Source organism: Maylandia zebra, linkage group LG3 (assembly GCF_041146795.1).
Source record: "Maylandia zebra isolate NMK-2024a linkage group LG3, Mzebra_GT3a, whole genome shotgun sequence".
In the NCBI taxonomy this organism is placed as follows: domain Eukaryota; kingdom Metazoa; phylum Chordata; class Actinopteri; order Cichliformes; family Cichlidae; genus Maylandia; species Maylandia zebra.
The window spans coordinates 2,941,621-2,965,712 of NC_135169.1; the positions used below are offsets into that span (position 1 = coordinate 2,941,621).

Below are 24,092 nucleotides of genomic sequence, written 5' to 3' on the forward strand. Positions count from 1 at the left end.
AATAAGTTACCGGTTTATTTAAATCAGCTAGTGAACACATCGATCACTTTATTGAACAACACGCCTTACACTCTTGTGAGCTCTGGTTACTAACAGCAGGTGTGAATGTTTGGAGTCCAAAACGCAGATAAAGATTAGAATAACAAGGCAATGTAAAATCAGTTTAATGCAGTTGACAGTAGCAGCTCAGATGGAAATCAGCCAATTGTGAGGAGAGCAGAGGACCAAAACTGTCAGAGTTGTGGGACAAGTGAAGAGAACACTGTTGGCATTATTGTTAGCATAAAAGATGGAAATTTAAATAAATGTTACATTTTAAAATTGATCATATACACCTGTGTGTGTGTGATATATATATATATATATATATATATACATATATATACATATATACATATATACATACATTGAATACCAGTAAAAAAAAAAATAAAGGATGCCCCAAAGACCATCACTTTTCAAAAATAATAATAATAAGTAATACAAATAATATGAAGGTTACTTACATGTCAAAGATGGTGCTTGTGATCTTGAAGAATCTAAACGTGATAAGGAAATGAAAGAAAGTGCATGAGAAAATAAAAACATTTTTGTTTTTTCCCAGGATAATTCAATATAAAAGATTCTCTTACTAATGCACAAAATGAACAGTGTAATTAAAAGTTTGAAAGGCACTGCATGTGTTTATATGATAAACTGACTAATTCAAGCAGCAAACACTAGCAGTGCAAAAATGTATCCAACTAGCTGACAGACTTTAAAGTCACAGGAAGATATATCAAAATGGTGACTTATGCCAGAACAAGTGACTTGACAGACATAAATCCTAAATTCCTTTAAGTAAAAAATTGGTGACATAGTAATAAGTGGTCCCTAGTGGTTTTCAAATTATCACATGGCTTGTTAATTTTTTATTAAATTATTAAGAAGCCAGATGAGTTCAAAACATTTACAAATTACACTATCCACTATACACTAAAGCACTATCCAAACTTCAAATCAAGTGGCAAAATCTCAAAATTAAAAGTACTTGCAAACTATAAAAATTTGATTATACTTAAAAATATGCTAAAACTAATTTAGTGGATTTTTTACCTGCTCAAGAATACATTAAACATGCACTATTTAATTGAAAAGAACAAAATTTGTGTACTTTTAGAAAGGATTATTAAATATTTGGGGATACAAGCCATAAAGAGGGTCTTGTACATTTACGGGCATCTAATTTCCTGGATTTAATGGTTTAAAAGTTTAATAGGTCTTTGAAGTTGATAATAAAATTGAGTCCATTATTAGCTAAAAGAATTTTAAAAAAAGAGCAAAAAAAAATGCTTAATATATAATAATTGTTTTAAACTTAAGCTTTGTAATTGTAATTCATGTTCTGCATTTTCCTACTTCACCATCTGATCTGAACAGCTGCACTCTCTTAATTAATTAATGACCTAACATTTCTCAGTAACCAATACCTAGATGGAACAGCACAGTATCTAAGAGATCAGACAGTGTTTGAGCTAAAGAAGCTGTGTGTTTCTTTTGGGGGCTTTTTGCACACTGATCCACCACCGTTTTCCTATAGTACAATGCATATCTGGTAACATTACCGTGGGGCTGTACCCTGAATTGGGATACAGCCCCTGGCTGTATCCCAATTCAGGGTCTGCAGCCTCAACGGTCCTCAAGGGCCGCGTACTCAAAGACCGCTGAGGCCGGAAGTGTGAGGCTTGTGAAATGGGACGGTCTAGCCTCCGTCGTGCTGCCCAGGTTGCCTAGCAACCATGATAGCTGGAAACGTGTGGTTGACAGAAATGAAGGAGAACATATTTTGTTCATTTGTTTGTTTCTACATGAGCTTTGTGTGATTTAATAAGTATCTGAGGCTGAGACCACAGGACTGTAAAACATGATTGTTGGGCTTCATTTCTGTACTGAACAGTCATTTAAGATTAGCTAATAAATAACAAATAGTTAATGTTGTTCATGATACTAGAGTCAGTGTAAATATGATATGGCCAATATTATAGTTATTACATTATTCATTATTAGTTATTACAGCAGTGAGTTTGAACTCTCAAATCAAATCACTTCTATTGTCACATCACATGTGCAGGTGCACTGGTACAGCACATGTGAGTGAACTCTGTGTCAAATACTGAGCTTCAGTAAAGATTCAAGTTGCAGCTATTTATATGTCCTATCACCTTAAATCTTCACTCAAAGACACTCAAGTATCTTTGACAGTGTATATATAGATGTATTTAATATAAGAGACAAATGTTGTTCCTTCAGTATGTTGGCATTACTAAATTTGGCTCAATGCTTACATATATGTGTAAAAAGCAAATGTACGAGCTGTGATAACTGTGTCTGATAAAATGTAGAGTAGACTGATATATGAAATATTCCTTTATTGGGTGAGAAAATCAGACCATGTCATAACTGCTTTAAGTCATATAGAATAGATACCAGAGCCTTAAACAGGCTGACTTCTGCTAAATGGGTCAAACTGGGCAGAAAGTATACAAACACATAACATCCTTATAGAATATGATGTAACACTATAGATCAACTTACCTCAGAATATTGTGGGGTTATAATATTATTTTATGCCATGTTATACCCCTAATTAAAGATTGTGAATTATTATGTAGTTTTAGTTTGCATAATTCTCCTGAATTAGAAGAAGCTGATAACTATTGCATTTGTTAAACTGATTTGCATTACATTAGACTGCTGATTTATTGTGAATGAATGATGTTGTTTTATGATGCATTATACTGCTGAGTTATAAGAAATACTGTTCGCAGAAAGTCATCGCCTTATTTGTCTGATTAAGTAGAGAACGTAGCTTAGGCGCCGTGTGAGAGAGAATGTGAATGTTTAGGCTTTAATGATTAGGTGCACTCTCAGAAATAGGGGTACCAAAGTGTACCAAAAAGGGTACAAATGCTTGTCGCTGGGGGTGTTCCTTTTTGAAGGACATTTCTGTACCCTTTAGGCTTGGTACATTTTTGTACCTTATGAAGTTGTACCATCTGAAGTACAATCATGTACTTTCCTAAGACATAAATGTACCTTCAAACTATAGTACAGAAATGTTCCCTTGAAAAGGGTACAATAGGGTACCTATGAGGGTACCCCCCCAGCGACAACCTATTTCGTACCTAAAGAGTCAAAAATGTACCCCAATAGTCCAAAATATTTGGTTATTTAACCATTTATTTTCGATAATAGAATCACATCAAAGCATTTAAACAACCACAGGAATACATCCTTGATTACATTCGTATATTGCCATAGGACATGTCAAGAAAAATACATTCATTTAAAAAAAGTAAACAATCACATAAAGACATTAAACACCTGAACACAATGTTTTGACGGATCACACATGGCGTTGAAAAGAGTGATACTTGGAAAAAGCTGCCTGGCAGTCATGCCTGAAATGAGGCTCATGTGCGTGTACTAACCCAACATGTGTAATCAGCTTCCTCAGAGTAAATGCCCTTTTTGAACATTTTGAACATTTGTGGAGTGGGGGCATATTTAATAGAGTTGGTTAAGTACCCTGGTGACACTTACTGGCAGGGGTTTGTCTCCCTGGTCTCCTATGTTGACAATGCAGTTCTGAAGAAAGACAAGTGTTTTCTTGAAGTATGCAGGGCAGGTCATGTTGAACACGAAGAAGGTGGAGAATGCTGAGATGTAGGCCTCATCCAGCGAGCAGCATGAGCAAACATCCACTCCTTCAACTGTGACAACACAGCGACACTGTCTTGAGAGGGCAGTTGTCCAACTCTTATCCTTCATTCGAATGGTTGGGTATGGACTCATGGGAGTATTCTGCAGAAGAGGAAGAAAAACATTAGTATACAGTATGTTTAATATGTGCCAAGTGGATTTTCAACAGATTCCTCAAATTACCTTCTTTTTTTGCTGCAATACAAAACTGTCTATTCTGATAACCTGTAAACATGGCCCCTACTCCAAACAAAAGCTTCTTGACCAACGACTGTTGTGGTAGTGTTTGATAAGCTGCTAAAGTTTGACATAATATTCAAGGGCAAAAGCAATCACCCCTGACAGTGACAGTACCTGTGAAGAAGAATTTCCCTAAGGGGACAATAAAGGTCTATCTATCTATATAAACACCAGACAAAACCCAAGAGCACAGCAGCACTGTGGATTAACAGCAGTGTTTCCCCTACATTAGCTTAGCTGTGATGCTGAACCGCAGCTGAATTCAGCTCCATGCCAACAAAACACCGAGAATGAAACTTGTGGCCAAAGGCTATGCATTGCATCATGCATTTACCTCTCCAAGGATGAAGAAATCTTCTATCTTCTCCTTGAAGATGGATGGCAAGAGGAGAAGTGCCCCCTTGAAGTCAATTCCTAGGTCATACAGATGCAAATGCACTTCATTAGATTTTGATAGCATGCAAATTCCCATTAACATGCTCTTCACATGGCACTATGGTACATCAATTATCTTTGGAAGAGAGAGCAAATGAATTGTCACAAAATGTACTATTTGTATGAGGTCAAATTAGCACCTGTAATGTCTTCAGTCAGTGCATTCTCTCTTGCCTCCATGTAGACCTTCTTCAGTGGCAAATCCTTGGTCATTTGAAGAACATTTTGAAGAACAGCAGTGAAGTTTTCGCTAAAGCGGCGACAGATGTTGTCTTGGCAGGGATGCATTAAATCAACCTCATCACACAACTGGAAATGAAAAGAGCAGAATAGACAAAAGAATGACATTTTACATTGAGGATTTAAACTTTTGACATGTTTAAAGACACAGACTGGAGATGAATGTAAAGTGCTTTAACCCTTGAACAAAAATTCTAAAGATAATGAACAGATTGATTAATCAGTTAGTACAGAAAATAATAATCAGATTTAGAGACAAAAAAATCATTAGCTGTTTCCCCAATCATCTTAACAATTCTTACCCCTGCAGATGTCCCCAGGAATGGATATCTCTTTAATAGGTCCACAGTACACATTCCTTCAGCTACCTCTCTACGTCTCCATGCAAAGGTTTTTGTATGCGGTCTTTCACCAGTGCTGTGTCAGGATGTAGCTTCTTGTGCTGATCATTTAGCACCTTGATATGAGCATCAACAGAGGCTGCATCTTCCCCCACAAAGCACGAATCCTTTGTCAAAGCAGATATCAGTATTATCATAAGTAAAATCTGGTAAGTTAATGTTACTCGAAATGCGGTAATTTGTACACCAAATGCTTTGAAAAAAATGCAAAAATGTTGAATAGGAATTGCAAGTTGAGCTGACTTTTGTTAAATCAACTGTGAAATTCCTTTTTCTATGTTAATGTTATCTGTTAACATGTTTCTTTCAATTAATGTTTACTTTTAGCTTTACAGTGAACATAATAAGACTACATATGTTACCTTAGCTCTTAGAGGCTGAGGGTGTGAGGACTTACGAGAGAGGGCTTCAGTCTCTTCAGACAGGAGCTGCTCGATTCCTCTGTGGTCCGATGTTTCTGCGTGCGTCCAAACTTTTCTTTAACCCGGTTCACTTCTTCGTTGCTGATTAGGGGAGCCCGTTCTGCTTTGAACTTTCTCTTGAGTTGGCTGTGCCAGGTGTCCTAGTTGTTTCAAATGTATATAAATAGTTAATTATGCTTACTTTATATTAATATAATCTATAAACGAAACAAAAAAGGAGAGGTACTCACATAACCATTTCCGTGTACATCTCTTAAGAAAGGATACTTCACAATCAGGGCTTTGATGACCTGGATGTAGTCTGAGTGGGTTGGGTACCTGTTTCAAACATAAGAAAAACAACCCACAGTACACTGATTACTCTTATCCTTTCCTGGGGGCTTTTCTGTTCTTCAATTCTTCTAATCATATTGTTATTACCGTAAATAGTTATGTTATAGACCAATGTCAAATCAATGTAGCTAAAGTTGATTTTAATTTTTTTTAAATGGGCGTGGACAAACAGCCACACCTCTCCGAAACTTCATTAATTAATTGACTGCAGTCCTGAATTATTAATTTACTCTTGAGTAAATTCGAAAATGAACACTTTGGATATCATAGTCCAGACAAGGTCTGGAGACACAGGATGTATGGTTTTACCACTATTGCCAGTTCATTGGAACCGTGTGTCACGCCAGACTCGAACGCTGGTCTCCAGATTGGGAGGCAGATGGGCTAAGCATTTGTTCTCTGCCTCTCATACAACAGCAATATTAATATTAAGAAATTAATGTAATTATTCAGAAAGGAACCCTTACATTGTGTACTGTGACAGAATTTCATAAAGAGTCCCAATTATTTTGTTTCGGTACTTCTGTTCTTTCTGGACTGGTTCTTTGAGATCCAAGCGACTCTGGACATCTTGTGGGAATTTTGGAATGGAAATAACTGCAGGCAGTCTACGGCAAGAAGGTATAGAACTGCAATACAGTAGGAAAACAGCATTAACTAGAAAGTGCATTTTCTGAAGAAACTGCAGTGTGAATGCTTGAATCTGGATGTATGCATTGAAATGAAATAATTACTGAATTTAAGTTAAAAATTTTGAATGAGATAAAAAAAACCCCGAATTTAACCTGAAAACAAAAGTGCTGAACTGCTAAAAGCTGAAGGTTACACAGAAGAAGAAGTTGGAAAAAAGCTGAAAATGTTTTAATTGTAAATTAGAAAAACCTAAGAAATGAGAAAAGAACATTTAGAGTCAGAAAACATCTGAAAGAATATTAAAAGGTCATATTCTTTGAATCACTGAATGACTAAAATGTGATCCCTCCACTTGGACCCACACAGTTTAAAAAGTTTACATCTCTGAGCTTTGAAAGACAAGATGTTGGAAAAAGAACAACGATGGCGACGTTTTGAGGGTAAAATGATGGCTTTAACACTGTGGACACAGCAGCAGTTGAAAGAGAAGTGTTTAAGATTAATTTTGGCAGAGTGGCAGAGAGAGCTCGTTAAGCAGGCAGGTGTGAGCCTGGTTGCTATAGTGACCGCACCCAATGGCTCCATACACACGGACACAGACATGCACCTCACTTTTGCTGCTTAAAATGAACAGAAAAGTCAGGCCGAAACAAATCGTTCCCAAATGAAAAGTAAAAGTCGTATTGACAAAATTCTTTCACTGTGAGCGACAGCAATGTCTAGTCTACCAAATTCTCAGTTTTCATGTCTGTGGAGTTTATTATATGGACGTGGTGACAGTGGAAAGACACCATGCTCTTCTGATTTTCAAACGAACCTTCTGAGCCATTTTAACATTAGAGTCTATGGAAGAGTTGGAGGGAGGAGGCTGTGCATTGGTGACATTTATGAAAGAACCATAACACCTAGTACAATAGTAAACACATTGGATGAAAGAGGACAGCCATGGCTACGTTTTGAGGGTAAAATCATACCTGTAGAGCAAACGCTGCGGACACAGCAGCAGTTTTAAAAAAGATTTTAAGATTATTTTTTTTGCTCCTCTCACTCTAGCAGTTGAGCTGCCTCACTCTAGCCCCAACATTCCGTCCCATACACACCCATTATAAACTCTGAAACGGGTGAAAAAACATCATGAAACTTAAACTGGAACTGAAGAAAAAGTATAATAGATATTGAAAAGATAAATGCAAGTTGAATAGTTGAATGTCTTGTCTTCGTTTTAAAGTTTGAATGGTGGCTCTATGTCAATGTATGTGGAAGTAGTAAGAGTTTAAAAATGAGTAAGTTGAATGAGGATTTGAAGGGTCTCCCCATTGAAATACATTATAAATTTTTGTTGAATAAAGTTGAATAAAATTAAAAATATAAATTTTCTAAGTTGAACGGTTTTGAAGGAGTAGGATTACAAAAAACGTACGGAATACAGAATAAAATATAATAATAATAATAATAATAAAGATTACAACAACAATACTGTGAATGCTTTTCAAGCATTCACACTAACTAGCCATTTTGCAAGCACTTAAATGCATATGCAAATTTAGACATTTATCACAACCTACCTCTGGTTTGCTTGGGACACTGGACCTTCAACTGTACCTTCAAATGGGTCGACCGGTTGTAAAGTGATGATGACTTCCTTGTAGCGGTTTGTGAAGTTTCTGAACTTCAGCTGCTTTTTGAAAGACTTGTCAAAAAGATATGCAACCATGGTCTCAGTGAGTCCACAGTCTACCGTCTCTCCATCTACATCATTATCTGAAATATAAAGTACAGTATGAAATAAAAATAAAACCATTTTCAAATTTAGTTTTAAAGTGACATTATGGTCAATACATAATAATAATAATAATAATAATAATAATAATAATAATAATAATAACAATAAGCTATCATTGTGAATCTGTCTATATTCCCCAAAAGGAAGTTACAATTATTTCTCTTGATTAATTGTTAATATAAATTAACTGGTAATATAAAAATGTAAGTAAGTGTAAGTGTCCCTGCGCAGATCTTACAGCTCTCATATTCGAAAATCCCACTAAGTAGGTGGAATGGTACAAATGTGTACCTGTTACGGCCCTAGCAGGGCCTCCTCCTGAAGGTGCCTGTGTGGGCGTGTCCCACCACTTCTTCTGCCTGAGGTGCCACCTTTCCCTGTAACACAGCTGACTCACATCAGTAATTAAAAGTATTTAAGCCCAGGGAAAGGTGAGCTCTGGGCCAGAGTGCCATTTTTTTCCATTGTTTAAAATCCCTTTGAGCGGGAAACAAGTTAGATGCCATAAAGTTTGCTTAGAAAACGATTTTGTTAATAGCTATATTTACATTCTAGCATGTTTTGAGAAATTATTGATTTTTTTACATTGTTGTACACGGTTAGTCACTATTTATTGATAAAACACTCGAATACGGCGGGCAGACAGACGTTGAACATTCCACCAACAGTCTAAATAGTCCACATTTGTACCTTTTCTTTGTTTAAAACTTAGCTAACTGCTAGCTTTCGCCCATGTTAAATCTAGCTCTTCGGACTTTTGCTAACTCTACTGTAAAATTACACGTTGTAATTTTTATAAAAACACAACATCACACCCGACTTACCTCTAAATCTTTGCGCCTCGTCGTCTGACACATCAATGCCTTCTTCCATCAACTTTTTAAGGAGCTCCTCCGTGGATAACCCCCTGAGAGTCATTTTCAGCGCCGAGGCGGAGCACTCATCACTGCTGCCTTTTCGGCCTCTGGGATAAATGCGCGTTGCGAACTTGATACATGAAAATACAACATTGTGGTATTAATGCGCAGTTGTTTAGAAACCGTTATGCTGTCTTGGCTAACTATATTTGTAACTTACAAAATGTAGTCACCGTAACATAAAAATCTGCTTGACATTTTAACTTCCAAAGAACCTCGGTTTAACTTGATGTTGCAAATTCCATAAAAACCTGACAATTAATGAACAATTCTAGGATGTAGTAAAAGCAAAAAAGTAAATGGCCAAACATAACAGTAAAATGATTTCACGTTTTTGAAAGATTTAAAACATAAAAAATTATAACTGGAACTTAATAAAATGGAAATGGACCAGTTTTTTTTAACATCATTTGGTTGTGCCTGCATGTCATTGTGTGTGTGTTTTTTAATATAATTTAACATAACTTACACAAAGGTAGGTTACAGATATTCTTTGCATCATAGGATAATTTACGTACAGAGGAGAGGACCAACAGATTTGATTATAACATGTAGCTTTTATGAGCACACTCAAATCTCATATGAATTTTACAATTAACCAGGCCCATCCAGATTTTCCCATGCTGACCCATTACCACATTCTGCCACTGACACTGCAGTACAGGTCAAAATGGTACAGATTTGTACTTTATTTCAAATTGAACCTTTAAAGGGGCATTTCTGGACTTTTAAAGACCAGTATTGTACTTTTAAGGGAACATTTTAAAAAAATGTACCTATAGGTACAAAAATGTTCTTCTCTCGTACCTCTATTTCTGAGAGTGTGGGGGCTACTAGAGGCTATAAGAGTTTGATCAATGCTCCACCATTTTGAGATCTGATGCTGTCTGCGTACGGTGTCCATCTCCCACGCGTGTGATCATTAAAATCATCGTTTGACTCAACCCGGCCGGACCAGTGTTGTTATTGTGGTTTTTCCTCTTGTCTCCATCCCCAATATTTGAATCCATAACAATATATAAAGCATATAAACAATTACAGCAATATGATACAACAAACACAGCAGTACTACTGATCCAAAATACTCAAAGCTTCATAGAACTGAAGTGCTCCTGCAGTGCTACCACCTGCAGCACCACCGCCCGCAGCCGTCCCGCTGTCTTCATCCACGCCTGGTCCAGCTACAGCTTCATCCTCGCCTTGTCCAGCTTCAGCTTCATCTTCGTCTGGTCCAGCTTCAGCTTCATCTTCATCTTCATCTGGTCCAGCTTCATCTTCGTCTGCAGCTTCATCTTCATCTGGTCCAGCTTCAGCTTCAGCTTCATCCTCACCTGGTCCAGCTTCATCTTCAGCTTCATCCTCGCCTGGTCCAGCTTCAGCTACAGCTTCATCCTCGCCTGGTCCAGCTTCAGCTACAGCTTCATCCTCACCTGATCCAGCTTCGCCTGGTCCGGCTTCTGCTTCAGCTTCAGCTTCTGCTTCAGCCTCGTCTGGTCCAGCCTTCGTGTCTGCTTCATCGTCTGGTCCAGCCTTCGTGTCTGCATCCTCGTCTGGTCCAGCCTTCGTGTCTGCATCCTCGCCTGGCCCAGCCTTCGTGTCTGCATCCTCGCCTGGTCCAGCCTTCGTGTCTGCATCCTCGCCTGGTCCAGCCTTCGTGTCTGCATCCTCGCCTGGCCCAGCCTTCGTGTCTGCATCCTCGCCTGGTCCAGCCTTCGTGTCTGCATCCTCATCTGCTGCGGTCCCGGCTTCCGTGCCCTCAGCCTCGCCTGGCCCGGCCTCGTTTGGGTTTGGAGCTAAACGGCCGTTTTCTGGACCGCTGGCTAGGCTACTGGCCGGGCGCCATCGCCTGAGCGGCCGCCGTTGCCTTCCGCACGGCCGGCCCCCGGACCGCCATCGCCTGAGCGGCCGCCGTTGCCTTCCGCACGGCCGGCCCCCGGACCGCCAACGCCTGAGCGGCCGCCGTTGCCTTCCGCACGGCCGGCCCCCAGACCGCCAACGCCTCAGCGGCCGCCGTTGCCTTCCGCACGGCCGGCCCCCTGAACTTTTTGCGCGCCGTCACAGCCTTCTTCGTGGCTGGCCTCCCGAACTCTTTACACGCCGCCACGGCCTTCTTCGTGGCTGGCCGCCTGAACTGTGCTTCGGACTCTGCTCCCCTGTGAGTTTTGTGAACGTTTGTTTGGGGCTCTGGGGCCTTCGTTTTGTTCATGGCCCGGTCCCTCCGTCCTGGGCCCCCTGCCGCCCGCCCGGGTCTGGTGGTGTGTTTCTGTGGCTGTCAGGGGCCAGCTCTTGAGGGGGGGGTACTGTCATGGTCCTGCGGCCATGACTCAGGGACTTTGTGTTTGTGTTCCTTATTGTTATTATTCTCTTTATTATTCTTGGGCTGTTTTGGGATGGTTTGTGTTTTGGGATTTTAGATACTGGGTTTTGGGTTTGTGCTCCCTCTATTGGTCCCTGGTGTTAGTGTTCCCCTGTCTCGTCAGGTTAATCAGGTCCAGCTGTGTCTCCCACCTGTGTGTGATTTCCCAGTGTCTCTCTGTGTATTTATAGTGTGTGTTTGCCTCTGTTCCTCGTCGCGTCGTCTGTGTTCATACCTGGTGTAATCCCCTGCGTGGTCTCCCTGCTGTTCTCCCTTCATGTTCAGGTTTGCCACTCCTTTGTGTAGTTTCACCCAGTTTAGTTCATCCTTAGTTCTGTTTTGCCATCTCCACTTTATGTTTGTTATTATCAATAAACCACCCTCACATCTGAATAAGTGCTGCGTTTTGAGTCCTCCTTCCACTCTCCACACGGCCGCTGCCCCGGACCGTGACAGTGATATTCAGGACTGCAAACAGAGAAGCATCACTGACTTTCAGCTTGTTGTGTTTGTGGATATATGACTGACTTTAATTATCCTCAAAATCATCAGATTCTCTGTAAGATTAAGGTCAGCTATTGTATTATTATATTGTAAAGGCTTTAAAAGCAAGTAAAAGCTGAACGTACAAACATCGCTAATGGCAAATAACTTTTCCGACATGTGGCCAACAGTAATGTTTTAATGTTCTTCGTTTTTAAACATTTGCACATAAATAAGTGACATAATATTCAGTACTTACTTTTAACAGTTTACTCTTCGGATGCTCCGCTTCTGCCTTCTGCGGCAGAATTATCCGCAGTGGATAATATCGACTGCCGCGCTATGAATTGTGGGATATATGGGACCATGAAGTCTACACCGCCACAGCCTTAAAATTCAGGGAAATGAAGGACGCATTTGAGGGCCGCATTTCGAGCAGCCTTTGAATTGGGACAGCCTTCGTCGCGTCGCGGTGACGTAATCGGCCTTAAAATGCGGCCTTTAAGGCTGCAGACCCTGAATTGGGATACAGCCATTATCTAGTGTGCATTTATAGTGTGTGTTGGCTTCTGTTCGTCGTCGGATCATCTGTGTTTCTCGGTGTAACTACGTCTCTCTGCAGTCTCGGTTCTCCGTCTCATGCTTAGGTTTGTCATTTAGTTTTCCCAGTCTAGGTTTTTTCAGTCATTTGTCATTCCTGACTGCCTGTTCTGTCGCTCCACTTCTGTAAATAAGCATCACTCTCATCACCAGTCAACTGCCTGCATTTTGGGTCCTTTTCCTCCTACACCACACGGCTCACCCCGCCAGCCGTGACACCCTCGCCTAGCTGCTGTGGAATATTCAGTTTTCTAAACGTAGGTAACAACCTATCAAAGCAAACACTTCTTTTTTTCTGAGACAGCTACATTAACCCTAGAACACTATCGCTATAAATATTAACACGATCACTAATGCCGGGTGATTTTTACCCGATATAATATAACCAATGAAAAGTAATCAAATATATCAAAATATGACAACACATGACAAATTAGAGTGGTCTTCTTTTACTTTCAACTGTGCCATGTCTAACAAAATGAAAAATAAAACTCCTAAAACAAAATAATGACTCTGGAAAGCTGGTCTTTGGTCCACCCATTCCTGGGACATTTGAGACTTCCCTGGTAATGGCACAGGCTCCTCGACACACAAACAGCTGCAGGAGAGAGAGATCATGTAAATGTATTTTCTCGGGTGTAAATCACCCAGCGATAGTGTTCTAGGGTTAATAATAATGAACATATATAATTCAAAACAAAATCATAGAGGCCAACTAGGTATGTAAAAAAAAAAAAGAAAAAATTTAGGTATACGTGAATCATTTCACATGAACCTCAGTTTTGCCACAGAAAAAATAAAAACTTTAGCCTACCTTATGTACGTTTCTGCACTGGTAACAAAAGAAATATCGACCTTTCCGCTGAATAAATTGTGTTACTAAAGTGTAAACTAATAAAAGTTAATATGCAGCAAGCCTAGAAAAAGTGGACAGTCTTCTATAAAAGTGCAAAACTCCACAGCTGCTGAAACTCACTGCCACAGACACTGGTGTTATACAGCGTAGGCCGTAATAATTAAAATCATTATATCTCAGAAACTGTAGCAGCACAAACGCTCATTTTACCTGCACAAATCTGCACAAACGTAGCACTAACCGCTCCGCCTATTTGCCTTTATGTTTCGGGGGGGGGGGTAGCTTCACTCTGCTCTTCAGCCTTGTCTGCTTCAGCCTCTTCTGGTCCTGCCTCGTCTGGTCCTGCGGTTGCCTCACCGTCATTGGACCCAGCTCGTCCTGTTCCGCCTCGCCTCTGCCGGCCGCTTTCCAGGCCTCTAGTTGGGTGTTATGGCCGTCAAGGCCGGCCTCCGGAGAGAGTTCGTCGCCACCGCTGGCTTCGCGGCCGGTCTCCGGACCTGCTCAGTGACCTCCACTGCCTTCCAAGTGGCCGGCCTCCTGATTGGTTTTGTCTGCACCGCCGCTGTTGCTGTGTGCACGGCCGGCCCCCTGAACTGTTTTGACCCTTGTGCTGTCGACCACCGCGTCGACCCCCTGAACCTTTCATGGACTCCGGGCTCTAATTTGGTTTTTGGGTTTTGATCTGTTTTCCTGTGTTCTTGGACTCATGAATGGTCTTGTTTTGTGTATGACTGTTTTCTTATGTTTATGGACTGATCTGGACTCCTGTGCTCCTTGTTTTTTTTTCTTTTTCGGACCCTCCTTCCTGGCTTTGCCGGAAAAAAAACGGCGGATGAGGGGCGGCCGAAGAGTAAACTTTAAGTAAGTACTGAATATTATGTCACTTATTAATGTGCAAATGTTTAATAACGAAGAACATTAAAACATTTCTGTTGGCCACATGTTGGCAAAGTTACGTGACATTAGTGACGTTTGTACTAACTTGGTTTTACAGCCTTTACTTTAAAATATACGCCGTTCAATAGCTGAGCTTAATCCTACAGAGAATGATCAAAGCTCATGTAGAAAGAAACAAACAAATGAACAAAAGATTTTCTCCTTCATTTCTGTCAAACAAAGTTGTATGAAACGTTTCCAGCTGTTAGTATCATGGTTGCTAGGCAACCTGGGCAGTGCAACGGAGGCTAGACCGTCCCATTTCACAAGCCTCACACTTCCGGCCTTAGCGGTCTTTGAGTACGCGGCCCTTGAAGATCGTTGACAGGGGCGGAGCGTGGGGGTGGCTTACTGGGCTTAAGCCGGGTTGTTTTGTCAGAAGCCCGGGGTCTTTTGGAGTGTAATTTTTTCATAGTTAGATGCCTGGCTGACAACTGTATAAAACAAAAAGTACACACAATATTTGAAGCACATGGTGCACACTGTGGGAATTTACGACTGTGCGTGAATCCCCCTTGATATTGGTATGATCCGAGCTCAGGCACTAAGCGACTGAGCGAGGGGGCGGGGTAGCTGCTGCCTGTGAGTGCGCTGTTGGAGAAACAGAGCCAGCCATACTAAGGAGAGCTTAAGTTTGACCAGGTACCAAAGCAAATCATTCGTACCGTACAAATAATGTAAATATGACGGTGCATCACAAAAGATTGATATCAAACTGATCACTTGACCCATATTACGTTACTTGCTCTTCAAGTGAATCAACAAATGGCGAAATGAAAAGCCGAACAAATGCTATTTTTTTAGAGTCTTAGCTTACGTGTGTTTATTTCATATTTTCAGTTCTTACCCTCCCCGACTAAATCGGTTTCAGTTATGTACTGAAATATAAGAATGGACATTAGAGGCTTCTTTCAAAGAAAAAACTCAGGTAAATGTTATTTTATATATTATGCTTTGTATGTTGTTCAGTATATTTCTATGCAAAACAAGAGGGATTTCAGTACACAGCAGGATATTCACATTTGTAACCAGATATTTACATACACTTTAGGGAGAAAACATAAAACATTTTTACTGTACAACATCAATTTAGAGTAAACTTTTGTTTTAGATAAATATTGAAATATATTTGGAATTAGTTAAATGTCAGAATAAAGAGAGACAGAGCTTTCTGTTTTTTATCACTTTCATCATATTTAGGAGTACATATACACTAAGTTTATTGTTAATTAATAAGAAAACTGCAGACGATTCCATTCTGAGCTGAAGAAGCTTCTGATAGGTTAGTAGAGTCCATGTGAGTAAACTGGTGGCACAGCTGTGGATGCATATAAGGCAAAACACAGAGCCTGTTTCTTTGACATGGGAAAATCAAGAGATGTCAACCAAAACACCAGGAAAAGGATTGTGGAGCTCCATAAGTGTGGCTCAGTTTGAATACAATTTGGTGCCATTTGAATAGAATTAGAATAGAATAGAATTCAACTTTATTGTCATTGCACATGCACAGGTACAGGGCAACGAAATGCAGTTTGCATCCATCCAGAAGTGCTTTAGTGATATAGGTATATTACAATATATATTAGCAATAGTATAGATATGTAAGTATATTACAGAAATGGGTCTATTATGTTATAATGTACACGGTATGAAGTATGTTGTGAATATTCTATAACTAAGTATGTACAGGCTGTAGTGAGTACAAGCTATGTACAGGCTATGAACAGGATATAAATATGAAAAACTATACAGAATATGAAATAAATAACTTTACAGAAATCTGAGATATACAGCTATACAGAAATGGGAACTGTACCCTCAAACACACAATAATAACATGGAGTGAACCACCACTCACAACCACTAGCACTTTATATAGCCTCTGTAGAAACTATCTACACCCTCACTTATCTTAACTGCACTACTGTATAGCTCTGTGTAAATAATCATTCTGTACATTCAATAATCTTTAATCCTACAACTGTTTACAACTTGCGTAGTTGTCCATTGTGGGTGTGTGTATGTTCAGTCCATGAGTTTAACGTGGGTCAGATGTCAGGAGGCAGAGTTCAGGAGTCTGACAGCTGTGGGGAAGAAGCTGTTCCGGTACCTGGTGGTCTTAGTCCGGAGGCTCCTGTGGCGCCTCCCAGAGGGCAGGAGGGTGAAGAGTCCATGTGATGGGTGACTGGGGTCTTTGATGATTTTCCCAGCCCTTTTCAGACACCGCTTCCTGTAGATGTCTTTTATGGCAGGAAGTGGTGCTCCGGCGATGCGCTGGGCAGTTTTCACGACCCTCTGCAACGCCTTCCGGTCCGAGGCAGAGCAGTTCCCGTACCAGACTGTTATACAGTTGGTCAGGATGCTCTCGATGGTGCAACGATAGAAGTTCACCAGGATGTCTGAGGACAGGTGGTTCTTCCTCAGAGTCCTCAAGAAGAAGAGGCGCTGGTGAGCCTTCTTGACCAGCTTGGAGCAGTTGGTCGTCCAGGTGAGATCCTCGGAGATGTGGACTCCCAGGAACTTGAAGCTGCTCACACGCTCCACAGCCGTCCCCTTAATGTGGATGGGTGGATGTGGGTCAGCATTCCTCCTGTAGTCCACGATGAGCTCCTTGGTCTTCTCGGTGTTAAGCAGCAGGTTGTTTGTGTCGCACCACTCAGCCAGACGATCCACCTCCTCCCTGTAGGCGGCCTCATCGTTGTCACTGATGAGGCCAATCACCGTGGTGTCATCTGCAAACTTAATGATGGTGTTCGAACCATCAGCAGGTCTGCAGTCGTGGGTGAAGAGGGAGTAGAGGAAAGGGCTCATCACACAGCCTTGTGGTACACCGGTGTTCATTGTGATGGTAGATGAGCAGTGGTTATCCAGCCGGACATGTTGGGGGCGGTTGGTCAGGAAGTCTAGTAACCATTTGCAGATGAGGGAACTGATGCCCAGGTCTGTCAGTTTCCTGATGAGTTGTGAGGGGTGGATTGTATTGAATGCTGAACTGAAGTCTATAAACAGCATTCTGGCGTAGGTGTTGTTGTTGTCCAGGTGTGAGAGGACAGAGTGCAGTGCGATGGAGACTGCATCCTCTGTGCTCCTGTTCTGGCGGTATGCGAATTGGTGGGGGTCCAGGGTGGGGGGGGACAGGATTTGAAGTGTGCTAGGACCAGCTGCTCTAAGCACTTAGTGATGATGGGGGTGAGTGCTACTAGTCATTGAGGCAAGATGGGTTGGAGTTTTTGGGTATCGGGACGATGGAGGTGGATTTGAAGCAGGCCGGTACCACAGCGTGGGCCAAGGACAGATTGAATATGTCTGTGAGCACTCCTGCAAGCTCCCCAGAACACGCTCTGAGAACACGCCCGGGGATGCCATCAGGACCTGCAGCCTTGTGGACATTGATCCTGCTCAGCACCGCTCCTACATCGGTGGGGGAGAGAGTCAGAGGTTGGTGGTCTGGCGTCATGTCTGCTTTGGTTGTGGTTGTGGGGTTCCCTCGCTCAAAACGAGCATAAAAGTTGTTGAGCTCGTTGAGGAAGGAGACATCAGAGGATGCGGGGGAGGGTTTGGTGGTCCTGTAGTCTGTAATGGTCTGGAGTCCTTGCCACATGCGTCGGGGGTTGGAGTTGGAGAAGTGTTCTTCTACCTTCTTTTTGTAATGGTGTTTGGCTTTTTTGATGCCCTTCTTTAGATTAGCCCTGGCTGTGCTGTAGGCGTGTGCATCTCCTGACCTAAAGGCGGTGTTGCGGGCCTTCAGGAGGAGACGAACATCCCGGTTCATCCAAGGCTTCTGGTTGGGGTACATGGTGATCCGTTTCTGGGTGGTGACACTGTCTGTGGTTTCGGAGATGGAATCCAGTACAGATGAGGCATACTGGTCCAGGTCTGTGTGGGTGAACATATTCCAGTCTGTGTTTTTAAATCTGTCCTGGAGCACTGCCTCTGTCCCCTCTGGCCACACTTTAATTGTCCTCACAGCAGGTTTCACACGTTGGATGAGTGGTGAATACCTAGGTGTGAGGAACAGGGAGAGATGGTCCGATTGTCCAATGTGGGGGAGGGGTGTGGCTTTGTAGGCTCCAGCCAGGTTGGAATACACATGGTCTAAAGTCTTGTCTCCTCTGGTGTGGCAGGAGACATGTTGGTGGAATCTGGGGAGGACTGTCTTTAAGTTGGTGTGGTTGAAGTCGCCAGCAACAATAAAAGCAGCCTCGGGGTGTTTATTCTGGTGTTTGTTAATGGCTGCAGAAAGTTCTTTCATGGCCAACCTAGCATTAGCGTCGGGGGGGATATACACGGCAGTGAGTATGATCGAAGTGAGTTCTCTGGGGAGATAATAAGGTCTGTATTTGACCATTAAAAACTCCGCATTAGGTGAGCAGTGACTCTCAGTAGTAGTGGAGTTCATGCACCAAGCATTGTTAATATAAATGCACAAACCTCCACCTCTGGTCTTGCCGGAGTCATCTGCTAGCCTGTCGGCTCGGTGTGTGTGGCGTCCTGCTAACTCGATAGCATTGTCCGGGCAGCTGTTGTTCAACCATGTTTCGGTGAAAAACATGACATTTGAGTCCATAATCCGTCTGTTGTTAGTGATGGAGAGCCGTATCTCATCCATTTTGTTTGCCAGAGAACGAACATTGGCGAGGAAAATACTGGGTAAAGGCAGCCGGTGTGGTGTTAGCTTTAGCTTAGCCCGTAGCCCTCCGCGCCTACCTCGCCTTTGTTTACGATCTCGGCGCCGTCTGCGTGCACTTCCGCCCGGCCGGGGAGAGTGGGCAGCCTCCGGTGTTCTGGAGATCTCTGGGATGAGTCGGAGATCGGCGATAAAACTGTTGGAGTTGTGAGTCCAGATGTCCAGAAGCTCTTGTCTGCTGTAGGTCAGCAACGCACAGCAATTCTGGACGAATAATCCGGTTAAAAGTAGATAAAAAACCGCTAAATAGCAGATTCTGGAGAGACACTGAGCCTCGCGTTGTTCACGCGCCGCCATCTTGTTCACTATCTGTATTTCTTAATTTGCAATTAAGAAATACAGATAGTTTCTCTCTTTACTCTTAAAGTTAACAAATGTGTTTTTTATATTTATCAATCTAAAAAAATAAACATTTAGTCTGATTTGATGTTACAATTTAAAAAGTGTTTTTATCTGAAGAGTTTGTAAATATCTGTATATTTGATGATTGTCAGTACAAAGAGAGAGAGAGGAACAGAGAGAGAGAGAGAGAGGAGAATGAGGACAGAACAGAGATGGAACAAGAGCAGGTGAGACACACATGTTAGTCAAATGGTTGTTTACCAAAAGTATCACCGTATCACAGGTACTCATGTTTCTTTTTAGGTTTGTTATTTTTCAAATTCTATATTTATTAAGTTATGCAGGCTTGTTTGCACAACAAGGCTAAATAATTATATAAACTTTTCTCAATCTAAATATTGTACTTTGGTAGAATTAAAAAACAAGTGTAGTGCTATGATGATTTTTAGTGCTACTATCATCTAGTTCTGATTCTGGTTCTGTCTTGGTTAAGTCCTCAGTAGTCCTGTCAAGGGTAGTGTCGTGGATGAGAGAAGGAGGACCCAAATGCTGGACTCACAGGCAGGTAGGTGAAGGTGGATGTTTATTGCTGAAGGAGTGAGCAAACAGTACAGAGGGAGGAAATGGCTGGCTGACTGAATGAACAAAGGACTGACTGACTGGACATACAGACGACAGTGACATCAGACATACATCATTAATGACCCGACATTGAATGGGTAGAACAGAGGGCTTAAATACACAGACTGGTGATAATGATGATAATGAGAGACCGGTGAGTACACAGCTGAACATAATGAACTAATGATAATGGGAAGAGGACGGAACATAATGCACATGGACCAAGGCTAACACAATAAAACAGGAGGTGAAGCAGACAGAATATAAACAGTGAACATGAACTAAGAATACTGGGTCAAAGACCCAGAAACCCTGACAGTACCCCCCCCGCAAAGGCCGGCACCCGACGGCCAAAAGAACGAAAAACCAGGACAGGGCGGGCGGAGGGGGCCCAGGACGGAGGGACGGAGTCCACACAGAGACAGTTCAGGGGGCCGACCGTGCGGACGGCAACGGCGACGATGACAGCGCTGGTCCGGGGGCCGACCGTGCGGAAGGCGACGGCGACGATGACAGCGCTGGTCCGGGGGCCGACCGTGCGGAAGGCGACGGCGGCGACGTGGACGCAGTTCGGGGGGCCGGCCGTGCGGAAGGCGACGGCGGCCACTCAGGCGAAGGCGGTCCGGGGGCCGGCCGTGCGGAAGGCAGCGGCGGCCACTCAGGCGAAGGCGGTCCGGGGGCCGGCCGCGCGGAAGGCAGCGGCGGCCACTCAGGCGATGACGGTCCGGGGGCCGGCCGCGCGGAAGGCAGCGGCGGCGGCTCTCCAGTGTCAGGCGTACTGGCCGAGGCCCGGTGGGCACAGGACCAGTCGAGGCGGGACCAGTCAAGGCGGGACCAGGCGAAGCACAGGCTGAGGCTGCAGCAGACGAAGGCTCTGAGGCTGCAGCAGACGAAGGCTCTGAGGCTGCAGCAGACGAAGGCTCTGAGGCCGGGCCAGACGAGGACGCAGCTGAGGCCGGGCCGGGCGTGGGTGCAGCTGAGGCAGAGGCCGGGCTGGGCGTAGCTGAAGCCGAGGCTGAGGCCTGACCAGTCGAAGTTGAAGCCTCTGGCTGGAGACAGGCCGGGCCAGCGGGTGCGGAAACCCCTGGCTGAGGAGCGGCCGGGCCAGCGGGTGCGGAAACCCCTGGCTGAGGAGCGGCCGGGCCCGCGGGTGCGGAAACCCCTGGCTGAGGAGCGGGAGAGCTCACAGCTGGCTCTGGGTGCTGTGGCTGCAGGTCCGGGAACCGAACAGGATGGTGTACGGGCGACTGGGAAACAGGAGGCGACTGGACTGACTGGACAGGGGACTGGGAAACAGGAGCAGACTGGACAGGGGACTGAGCTACAGGAGGTGACTGGAGGACAGGAGGAGACTGAGCTACAGGAGGTGACCGGAGGACAGGAGGAGACTGAGCTACAGGAGGTGACCGGAGGACAGCAGGAGACTGGACAGCAGGAGAGTGAACTGACTGGAGGGAAAGCTGAACAGCAGGTGAGGGAACTGACTGGAGGGAAAGCTGAACAGCAGGTGAGGGAACTGACTGGAGTGGAGATGCTAAGGGAGGAACCGAGGCAGGCGTGGCTGACAACGGAGCTGAGGTTGATGTGGCTGACGGCTGAGCTACAGACTGGGCTAGACAGGGAGATAAAGCTACGGCCTGGGCTAATAAAGCTGGTGCATGAGCAGGGGACACCTCAGCTAGTCTAACCAGTGATACTGCGAGGGCGTGAAAAGCTGGATCAGGAGGTGGATGAAAGGGTGAAATAGTAGGTGGACCGGTTAGCTCTTCCAAGCCTCCAGGGAGGTCAGGCTGGGTTCTGGCTGCCCTCAGCCTGGGCGCTGGGACAGGCACAGAAGGTGGCTGGACACCAGTCACCCCCACCCGAGAAACAGGAGCGGGTGTGGAGGTAGACTGGGTCGCAGCTGCCCTCCTCCTGGGAGCTGGCACTGGAGTGGGTGTAGGCTGACTGATAGGAGTGGAAATAACGACTGGGTGAGTGACACTGACAGGTCTATCGGGTTGTATTCTGGTCTTTCTGCCACCACTATTTACAGTTTTTGACTGAACAGTCTTTGGGGAGCCAGAGCAGAAAAAATCTTCCCAGTCCACATCATCCTCAAGGAGGGAAACTCCCCATGAATCAGAAAAGAGTCTGTTGTGTGTTTTAAGTGGATAATCAGATGAGGGGTGTGGAAAACAGTCACTGGAACTCACCACCGGGAGTTGCTGAACAGAGTCCGTTTTAAGGCGGCGTGTGCGCCGCTTTCCCCGGGAAGAGGAAGCGGGCCGGGTAAACGGCTGAGCCTCTGGCACAGTAGCCTCCACTGAGCCGAGATGGGAGGTGTAGCCGCTGTGCCGTGGCGAGGCGGAAAGGCTGGAGAGTGAAAAGGCTGGCGGGCGAGCGAGGAGCGAAGCGGCGGGAGAGCGAGCGGCCGAAGCTTGGGCTGTGACGCCCACTCTCCGCGGCGAATGCTCCGGTGCAGCTGAGGCAGCAGGTGGGGGAACGTGGCGTCTCCGAGGCCCGCCCAGAGCCAGGCGAGTCCCCTCGAAGACGTGCTCTCTCTCCGCGAAGAGCCGCTGTTTTCCCCGAAGCCCCTCCGTCCAGCGAAGGAGCGCTGCCTCCTGCCGCTCGAAAAGTTCAGGGTCCGCTGGGTCCACAACGCGGGGTCGGGTCATTCTGTCAAGGGTAGTGTCGTGGATGAGAGAAGGAGGACCCAAATGCTGGACTCACAGGCAGGTAGGTGAAGGTGGATGTTTATTGCCGAAGGAGTGAGCAAACAGTACAGAGGGAGGAAATGGCTGGCTGACTGAATGAACAAAGGACTGACTGACTGGACATACAGACGACAGTGACATCAGACATACATCATTAATGACCCGACATTGAATGGGTAGAACAGAGGGCTTAAATACACAGACTGGTGATAATGATGATAATGAGAGACCGGTGAGTACACAGCTGAACATAATGAACTAATGATAATGGGAAGAGGACGGAACATAATGCACATGGACCAAGGCTAACACAATAAAACAGGAGGTGAAGCAGACAGAATATAAACAGTGAACATGAACTAAGAATACTGGGTCAAAGACCCAGAAACCCTGACAAGTCCTGGTTTTGAACTGCTGTAGTCCTGTTTTAATTCTGGATCAGTTCTGGGTCTGGTTGAATTGAGGTTTAGTCCTCGTGTCTTGATACAGCCCTGACTTTGTTCTCCCTTGCTGCTTAATTAAAAAACTAGTTTAAGGTGTCCTGCACATGTGATATATATTTTTCCCTATATGAAGTCATTCTTTTTTTAAACAAAACTCAAAACAGAGCCAATTAATCTTACAGTCATTTCTACCCCCCCCCCCCCCCCCCCCAAAAAATAAATAAAAAATAAATAAAAAAATCCCACATCCCCCTTTTGGGCTAAGCCCCGGGTGTTTCAAATGTCTGGCTCCGCCTCTGATCGTTGAGGCTCCGTACTTTTAGCCTGCAGACCCTGAATTGGGAGCCTGTGTGTATTTAAGTCGCGTCTTCTGTCATTGTAGATGCTGGTCCGTCTGTGTTTCCACCATGTTTCATTCGTGTGTTCCCTGTCGTCGTCATGTACCATCGTCATGTCTTCATGTCTTCATGTCGTCATGTCTTCATGTCTTCATCGTCTTCCTTCCTTTATGTCCAGGTTTGTGTTCATGCTCAGTAGTTTAGTTGTCCCAGTATAGTTTAGTTCTGTTTTGCCGTTTGCCTATTTATATTTCGTGTTCAATAAATCCCCTTCACACCTTCACGACTGCCTGCGTTTGGATCCTCCTTTACCTTTTCCACACGGCTCTTCTCACTCGCCGTCACACTCTTAGGAGTCTTGCACCTGAGGAGTCTTACAAATTAAAGAATTTATTTGTAAATTATGTTGAAAAATAAGCAATATTTCTGGCTCTCACAGACCTGTAACTTCTGGTAGAGGCTGCTCTGTTATGTTTAAAGTCCATCTCCCTCTAGTGGCCATATATAAACCATGTGTGAGGATGGTGTTAATGTAAAATGTGAATCATAGTGTTCCAGTCAGTCATCAGTGTGTCTCTGGTTTGATTCC

General features: G+C 43.9%; 1 long non-coding RNA gene across 1 annotated transcript; it reads right to left on the reverse strand.

Moving 5' to 3' along the window:
- Positions 1-5,495: 5,495 nt before the first annotated feature.
- On the reverse strand, positions 5,496-6,452 carry LOC143416923 (uncharacterized). The gene is made up of 3 exons (XR_013097164.1): positions 6,280-6,452; positions 5,710-5,797; positions 5,496-5,619 (listed from the first exon to the last, which is right to left on the reverse strand). It is a non-coding gene; the product is annotated as an uncharacterized LOC143416923 (long non-coding RNA).
- Between the last annotated feature and the right edge of the window lie 17,640 nt (positions 6,453-24,092).